Source organism: Neomonachus schauinslandi, chromosome 6 (assembly GCF_002201575.2).
Source record: "Neomonachus schauinslandi chromosome 6, ASM220157v2, whole genome shotgun sequence".
Lineage (NCBI taxonomy): Eukaryota > Metazoa > Chordata > Mammalia > Carnivora > Phocidae > Neomonachus > Neomonachus schauinslandi.
In genome coordinates, this window is record NC_058408.1 from 75,684,141 (window position 1) to 75,694,008 (window position 9,868).

Below are 9,868 nucleotides of genomic sequence, written 5' to 3' on the forward strand. Positions count from 1 at the left end.
TGAAGCTTCTTGTTTATACCACTGGCCAGACGGGGTTGCTTTGCAACTCAAAGCCATCAACACGTTTGTGTATTGTTACCATTTTGCCATTTTCCCACCTACTATAATCTCATGGCTGAGTTCGAATTCTGACTGATTGAACTGTATCACTAGGAGCTGTCTAATTCCCATTTTAAAAGGTTAAGGTTCTTAGCCATTTTCTTATTTGAAACTGTTAAAAGTAGCTTTAGGTATGTTGCAGGGTATGTGCATGATGGGGTATTTCTCCTTTGCCTGGAATACCTTCCCTCCCTATTCCTACTGCGTTCCCTCATTTACCCTCCTTCCCATTTTAGGACTTCTCAGGCTAGCCTTTGGCAAAGGATCATGGTATTTTATTTTATTTTATTTTATTTCTTTTTTAAAAGATTATTCCCTGGGATCATGACCTGAGCCGAAGGCTGACACTTAACCGACTGAGTCACCCAGGCGCCCCCAGATCATGGTATTTTAGAAAGAACAGGTTCTCTGGGGAAGTCAGGACCTCCAACACTGTGGTGGTTTTAAAGATATGTCCACAAATTCTTTGATATTCCTCCCTAAAGAGAAGGGGCTTAATCTGCCTTCCTCAGTGCGGGCTGGACTTAGTGACTCAACTCTAAGAAATGGACATGACAGACGTGATGGACTGGTACTTTTACAATTTGGTTACTAAAAGATTGTGGCTACTGTCTCTGGGGTGTGTGCTCATTCTTTCGCTCGCAAATTGCTCACCCTGGGGGAACCAGCTGCCGTGTTGCGAGGCAACCTGTGCAGAGGCACAAATGAGGAACTGAGGACTGCCAACAGCCATGGGAACAAGCCTGGAAGGAACTCCTTCCCTGGAGAGAAGGTGCAGATGACTAGGGGCATGGCTGACACCCTGATGGCAGCCTTGTGAGAGCCTCGGGCAGAACCACCCAGCTGAGCGGCCCTGGACTCCTGACCACGGAAACTATGAGATGGTGTTTGTTTTCTTAAATTGTTAAGTTTGGGGTAATGTCTGTATTGACTACCAGAATAGAAAGGAATGCTCAGTGTCACGGTGAATTCGTGGATCAGGGAGCCCAAGAGAAATGAAATGAGTGTGTGTGTGAGTGTGTGTGTGTGTGTGTGTGTTTAAAATACATCCCACTTCTTTGGAAGCGAAAAATGAATTTTTGAAAAAAACAACCAGGTTCTTTATTGTTATGGAAACCATTTGATAACACTTAAGCACCCCCCACATACACTCACAGTTTCTCTCTCTCTCTCTCTCTCACACACACACACACAGAGTCACACTCCCAAGAGAGTAGAGGACAGTAGCTTAGAAGATAAGAGGAAGACTGGTTGAACAACTTAGGCCCATGGGAGCCTTCTGCAAGCAAGAAGTACCACAAGTTAGAGCTGTCTGGCTTTATCTTTTTTTTTTTTTAAGATTTTATTTATTTATTTTTCAGAGAGAGAGAGCACAAGCAGGGGGAGCAGCAAAGGGAGAGGGAGAAGCAGGCTCCCCGCTGAGCAGGGAGCCCGATGTGGGGCTGGATCCCAGGACCATGAGATCATGACCTGAGCCGAAGGCAGACACTTAACCGACTGAGCCACCCAGGCACCCTGAGCTGTCTGGTTTTAAATGACAGAAACCCAATTCAAGCTAATAAGCAAAAAACGTAATTTATTGGTTCACATATATGGGAAGTCTGGGGGTAGAATGGCTTCAGGACTCTTGTTTATATGGGCTCAGCTGATGTCACTTGTTCTCTGTCCCTCTTATCACCTCCAGCTCTGTTTTATGCTTTATCTTCTCCTGGGGCAAATGGCTTTCTTTGGCCACCAGCAGCCCAACTTCTCATCCCAAGTTTACCTACTTTAGGGGGAAGAGCACATCTCTCCTGACATCTATTAATCCAATCTTGGGAACACTCTGATTGATCAGCTTGGGTCACAGTCCTTTGTGGGAAGTGGGGTTGGGGTTGGGGGTCAGGGAATATCCTGTGATTGACGGGCCTGCCTGGATCACAGAAAGAGAGGGTGAGTGCCTAAGGGACCCAACAAGGGGAGGGAGAGGGCTGGGCAAACAAAAATATAAACACCACATTGCCCTACCACCTGGAGGCTTGACAGAAACAAGCCCTTCTAGGCAGCAGTTGCTGTTCTTAAGGTGCTTCAGAGAGAAATGGGATTTTCTTCTAGAAACTTCCCAAAATGGAAGTCCCTGGTGGCCATAGCAGGCCCTCAGGGCATTTCTACTTAGAGCTTTTCTACTTGTTAAGTGTGAGAAGTTAACTATCCTCCATTCAGCAGAAGAGAATAATTAGGTCAATTCGTCCTTATATTTTGGAGAAAGCTCATTTGGAGTTTCAAAACACAAAGAGATTGAGGATGTAGGAATGTGTGGAGGTGGTAGACATCTGCTGATTTTTTTTTTCTTAAGCAAGTTTGAGTTGGGATTCCAGCTTATGCAACCAAAAGATCCTAATAAAGTTGGTTTTTAAAAGATCCAGATTTTTCTATCAGAGATATGGCAAATGAGATATAAGTGACTTTATTAAACCTTGTATTAGAGATTAAAATATTTTGCACTGGAAGATGAATTCAAGAGCAAATATATTCAAAAATGTGCCAACTGAATCCTCTATATTCAGAATCATAGTGTTAGAACTGAATGAGGCTTTAGAGATCCTAATTAACTGGTTTTCTTTTAAATGAGAACAAGTATCTTTTCATATGTTTAATGGCTGTATTTCTTCTTCTGCGGGTTGCCTTTTAAAATTCTGCTGTCTTAAACCATGAGAGACTCTAAACTCTAGGGAACAAACTGAGGGTTGCTGGAGGGGCGGTGGGTGGGCAGATGAGGTAACTGGGTGATGGGCATTAAGGAGGGCACTTGTGATGGGCACTGGATGTTATATGCAAGTGATGAATCACTAAATTTTACCCCTGAAACTAATACTATACTATATATTAACTAACTTGAATTTAAATAAAATCTTGAAATAAAATAAAATAAAATTCTGCCACCTTTTTTCTATTGGAGAATGAATTTGTTAGCAATTTGTGTTTTTATATGAAAAATATAAACATATCTGTCATATACGGTACACACCTTTTCCCCCGTTATGCTGTTTTTTATATATACAAATAAGTTTTAGATTTTATGTATTTAAACTGATTCATATCTCTTTTTATAGATTATATCTTTGTATTTGTAATTAGCAAAACTTCCCAATCCCAAAATACAATCAATATTCACTTATATTTTCTCATAGTTATTTTATGATTTACTTTATCTAATTTTAAAAATGATCTGTAATTCAGTTAAATGTCAGTTTAATTTGTGAAGTAGGCATCTAACTTTATTTTTTCCCAAATGTTTAGCCAAATGTCCCTGTACCATTTATCAAGTAATCTATCTTTTCTGTGTTCATTTGAAATGCCACCTTAAGTTAATATTGTCTTTGCATTTATATAAGGTGGCAAAACTGCTCAAAAACATTTATTAACAGAGACTAATGTTTTATGTAATTAGTATTTGACTTTATAGTTCAACATCCAGAAGGAAAAAAAAAAGGGAAATGACAGATTCCAACACTATGAACAGTGTTTGTTGGCATTTTTGAAATTACAGAACTTGAAAAAAATTCTGACGTTGCTTTATTTCAGAGTAGAAGCTAGCTGCACTTGAGAACTTTATTCTCTCTGCATTTTTCCTCTGCCATTTGCAGATTTTCTAGAGGATTTAACATCTGGTATTGAGAAAGCCTGAGGAAGGAATTTTGCTGTCAGGAAATTTTTCTAGGGATGTTAGGATTGAAAAAGTGGGGATTGTGCATTAAAGGGATACTTATTCTTAAGATTTTAAACTCTAGGGGCACCAGGGTGGCTCAGGCAGTTAAGTGTCTGCCTTTAACTCAGGTCGTGATCCCAGTGTCCTGGGATTGAGCCCCACATCGGGCTCCCTGCTCGGTGGGGAGCCTGCTTCTCCCTCTCCCTCTGCCTGCCTCTCTGCCTAGTTGTGCTCTCTCTGTCAAATAAATAAATAAAATCTTAAAAAAAAAAAAAAGGTTTTAAACTCTATCTACACAGCCCCAATTTGGGTTGGATTATGTACCTTCCACAAACACACACACACACACACACACACACACACACACAAAGAGCTGTTCAAGTCCTAACCCCTGATATTTCAGAATGTGACCTTATTTGGAAACAGGATTGTTGAAGATTAGTTGAATTAAGATGGAGTTATACCATATAAATAAATAGGAAGACATTTCATGCTTATGGATCAGAAGAATTAATATTGTTAAAATGTCTATACTACCCAAAGCAATCTACACATTTTATCAAAATTTCCATGGCATTTTTCACAGAGATAGAACAGTCCCAACATTTGTTTCGAACCACAGAAGACCCCCAAGAGCCATGGCAATCTTGACAAAGAAGGAAAGCTAGAGGCATCACACGTCCTCATTTCAAACTATATTGCAAAGCTACAGTCATCAAAACAGTGTGGTGTTGGCACCAAACCAGACACACAGATCAATGGAACAGAATAGAGAGCCCAGAAATAAACCCACGCATGTATGGTTAATTTACAACAAAGTAGCCAAGCATATACAATGGGAAAAGGACAGTCTCTTTAATAAATGCTGTTGGGAAAACTGGACAGCCACATGCAGAAGAATGAAACTGGACCCCTATCTTACACCATACTCAAAAATAAACTCAAAATAGATTAAAGACTTGAACCTAAGACCTGAAACCATAAAACTCCTAGAGGAAAAGATAGGCAGTAAGCTCCTTGACATCAATCTCAATCTTGGCAATGATTTTTTGGATCTGACACCAAAAAAAGGCAACAAAAGCAAAAATAAACAAATGGAACTATATCAAACTAAAAAGCTTCTGCACAGCAAAGAAGAGAAGGCAACCTACGAAATGGGAGAAAATATTTGCAAATTGTATATCTGATAAGGGGTTAATTTATAAAATATATAAAGAACTCATACAACTCGATGGCAAAAAAAACAAACAATCAAATTTAAAAATGGGCAGAGGATCTGAATAAACATTTTTTCTAAAGATGACATACAGGTGGTCAACAGACATATGAAATGATACTCAACATCACTCATCATCAGGAAAACACAAATCAAAACCACAATGGTTTATCACCTCATATCTAATTGAATGGCTCTTATCAAAAGGACTAGAAATAACGAATGTTGTTGAGAAAGTGGAGAAAAGGGGAACATTTGCGTCCTGCTGTTGGGAATGTAAATTGGTACAGCCAGTGTGGAAAACAAGAGAGAGGTTTCTTGAAAAACTAAAAACAGAAATACCATATGATCTAGCAATTCCACTTCTGGGCATTTATCTGAAGGAAACAAAAACACTAAGTCAAAAATGTATAGGCACCCTCATGTTCATTGCAGCACTATTTAAAGTAGCCCAAACAGGGAAGCAACCTAAGGGTCCACTGATGGATGAATGGATAAGGAAAATGTGAAATGTGGAAAGGAAATGGATTAGGAAAATATATACACTGGTTTATGTATATGTGTGTATGATCTCACTTCTATGTGTAATCTCAAAACCAACCACACAAACAAACCCGAACTAATTGATACAGAGAATAAACTGGCCGGTTGCCAGAGGCAGGGGAATGGGAGATGGGTAATGTGGGTGGAATCAAAAGGTACAACTTCTGGTTATAAAATTAATAAGTCATGGGGATGTAAGGTACAGCATGGTGACTATAGTTAATAACACCTTATTATATATTTGAAAGTTGCCACAAAAGCAAATCTTAAAGGTTCTCATCACAAGGGGGAAAAAAAACTGTAACCATGTGTGGTGATAGATGTTAGCTAGACCTGTTGTGGTGACCATTCCGCAGTCTATTCAAATATTCAATCGTGTGGTATATCTGAAACTAATATAATGCTATATGGCAATTATACCTGAATAAAAAATGCTGTATGTCAGTTATATCTCAATAAAAAAGATGGGGTCATACTGGAGGAGGGTGGCCTCCTAATCCAGTAGGACTGATGTCCTCATCAGAAGACGCCACGTGAAGACAGACACACAAGGAGGACGCCACGTGACGGCAGGGGCAGAGATTGGATTTACGCAGCCATGAGCCCAGGAATGCCTCCTCACGCATGCACTCTGCATCAGGGTTGGCTAAGTGGCCAATATGGATTGTTGGCAAGTTACCGGAAGCTAGGAAGAAGATAGGAAGGAATCCCCTACAGACTGCAGAGGGAACACGCCTCTGTTGACACCTTGAGTTCAGACTTCCAGCCATCCCATTTCGGGAAGTTTGCCACAGAAGCCCTGGGACACTAATATAGCCCCCACAGAATTTCATGGGCTCGTGGCTTCTGACACTAAAATGCCCAGTGACATCTTTGATCTGAATTTTGCCAAATTTTGAACTCTCAGAGGAGATGACATGACTAGAAGATGAGAAGATACTTGCTAACTACAGCCCAAATGACTCCATGGAAGGCAGGTAAGTGTTAAGTAGACCCCTTGAGGTCAGAGCTGGAAAAGGGTTTAGTGCAGACTGTTGAAGCCAGGTGTTGCAGTGCGGGGCCCTTGCCTGCCACTTATGAACACTGTGACCTTGAGCGAGTTATCTAACTTCTTGGGGCCTGTGTTTCCTCATCTGTAAATAAAATATCTGCCTTACAGGATTCTCGTGAGGCTGGGCTGAGCCCCTCAAGGCAACGGTGCTCACAACAGCACCTGACCCAGACTCGTTGAGTCATAAATATCACCAGACTGTGCTTGTTGTCAGTACCCCCACCTGTCACAAGGGCCGTTGACCCTGCCTATGGGGACTGTGGATGACAGGTAAGGCGGGGACTGTGGTCCATGGGTAATGGCTAAAGACTCCCTGTAATGTTGTCAGTTTGCAAAGGCAGTTTGGCCATGGGACAAGACTATAGCCATGGTCTGTATCCTAGTCATCCTCATGCCTACTTACAGGTTTCTGGGACTGAACTGTGTCCCCCCCGCCCCCCGCCAATTCATATATTGAAGCCCTAACCTCCAGTGTAACTGGATCTGGAGATAGGGTCCTTAGGAGATAGTTAATGTTAAATGAGTTCCTAAGAGTGAGGCCCTCATCTGAGAGGACTTTGGCCTTATAAGAGGAAGAAATGTTTCTCTTTTTCTTATTCATTCTCTCTGTCTCTCTCTGTCTCTGTCTATCTTTCTCTTCACCATGGGAGGATGTGGCAAGAAGGCAGCCATCTGCATGCCAGGAAGAAAGATCTCACCAGAAACCATGCTGGCACCTTAATCTCTGACTCCCAGTCGTTCCAGAACTATGAGAACATAAATGTCTGTTGTTAAGCCACCCGGACTATGGTATTTTGTTGTGGTGGCCCGAGCTAATACACAGATTCAGCACTCATAGGGTGAAATACACATACTTCTTGGGAAGTGGCCATGTGGCTCTCCCTGCTTGGCTGTTTCTGCCTTGCCTACCAAAACCCCAAATCTGGAGTGCTTCAGGACCCTCTTCTCTGCTCTACCTACATCCTTTCCCTGGACCTTTGATCTCAACCAGGCCTAAGGCTTTAAATACCACGTAAATACCAAGGACACCCAAATGCAGTCCTCCTCCCTTCCCTCTGCAGTAGGCTCATATGTCCGACCGCCTTCTTGATGCCTCCACTTGGATAAATAATAGGAATTTCAAATATTTAAAAGTCCAAAACAAACCCTTGATTTGCCAACCCTGCCTCATCCATGCAGACACCTCCTCCCCACTCTAAAAGTCATCCTCGATTTCCACTTCCTAATACCCTCTGCCCACATCCAATCCAGCAGCAATTCTTGTTAGTCTTACCTCCGAATTAGATTTTAATGTTTTCTCCATCTCCTGCTTTCATTGTCACCACCCTAAGCCAAGCCACTGTGATCTCTTGTCACAGTCCCCGAAATGATCTCTCTGTCCATTTTATGTAACACTATTATCTGCAGCTCCCAGATTATTACCTGAGCACACAGAACATGCTTTATATTAGGCTGAACCATTTGGAATTGCTGATATATGACCATGTTTGACCTACAAAAATGGCAGTTTTAAGTCATTCAACACAATGAATATTTGCAGAAGGAAGTAATGAAATGAAATTTTATGTTGCTGCCACCAGGAGACCACAGACAGTTACATTTGTGTGTAGTTTGCTCTTTCTGAGTTCACTTGATCACTTTGTATCCTAAACTGCCTCCAGAAGTACCACCATGGTTTCCAAATAATAATTTTCCATTATGAAAACATTCTTCTTTACTAAAACATTTACCGCTAATGACTTAAATGCAAAACTTAAAGGTAACACCTCTTTGAGGAAATTTACTAAAAGAAATGGAACTTTCTGTGGTTAGTTTGATTGAAACATATCTTATACACAATAACATTCACCCATTTCAGATGCATAATTGGATGAATTTTGACAAAATGGAGTTACCGCCACCACACTCATAACAGAATTTTCCACCATGCTAAAAACTTTTTTTTTTTTAAAGTCGGTTCCCCTGTCCCCTCCCATCCCCAGGCAACCAGTGATCTGCTTTCTGTCATTATAGTTTTGCTTTTTCTAGAATTTGCCTTCCAAGGATTTACATAAATGGGATCATATGTGTCATCTTTTGTGTCTGGCTTCTTTCACTTAGCATAGTACTTTTTAAAAACATTTTTTATTTAAATTTCAGTTAGTTAACATACAGTGTAATGTTAGTTTCAGGTGTACAACATAGTAATTCAACACTTCTATACAACACCCAGTGCTCATCACAGCAAATCATCCCCGCACCCACCTCCACTCTGGTAACCATCAGTTTATTCTCCATAGTCGAGCCTGTTTCTTAGTTTGCCTCTCTTTGTTTTCCCCTGCTTACTTGTTTTGTTTCTTAAAATCCACATGAGTGAAATCATATGGTATTTGTCTTTCTCTGACTGACTTATTTCATTTAGCATACTACACTCTAGCTCCATCCATGTCACTGCAAATGGCAAGATTCCATTCTTTTTTATGGCTGATAAAAAATATTTCATTGTGTACACACCACATCTTCTTCATCCATTCATCAGTTGATGGACACTGAGCTGTTTCCATAATTTGGCTATTGTTGATAATGCTGCAATAAACAGGGGTGCATGTATGCCTTTGAATCAGTATTTTTGTATTTTTTGAGTAAATACCAGTAGCGCAATTGCTGGATTGTAGGGTAGTTCTATTTTTAACATTTCGAGGAATCTCCATACTGTTTTTCACAGTGGCTGCACCAGTTTGCATCCCTACCAACAGTGTAAGAGGGTTCCCCTTTCTCCACATCCTCACCAACACTTGTTGTTTCTTGTGTTGTTGACTTTAGCCATTCTGACAGGTATGAAGTGATATCTCATTGTAGTTTTGATTTGCATTTCCCTGATAATGAGTGATACTGAGCATCTTTTCATGTGTCTGTTGGCCATCTGGATGTCTTTTTTTTTTAAGTAGGCTCCAAGCCCAGCATGGAGCCCAATATGGAACTTGAACTCATGACCCTGAGATCAAGACCTGAGCTGAGATCAAGAGTCAGATGCTCAACTGACTGAGCCACCCAGGCACCCCAGCATCTGTATGCCTTCTTTGGAAAAATGTCTATTCGTGCCTTCTGCCCATTTTTTAATTGGATTATTTGGTTTTTTGGGTGTTGAGTTTTATTTTATGTATTTATTTTTAAGATTTTATTTATTTATTTGAGAGAGAGAGAGAGCACAGAGGGAGAGGGAGAAGCAGACTCCCCATGGAGCAGGGATCCCAACTTGGGACTTGATCCCAGGACCCTGGGATCATGACCT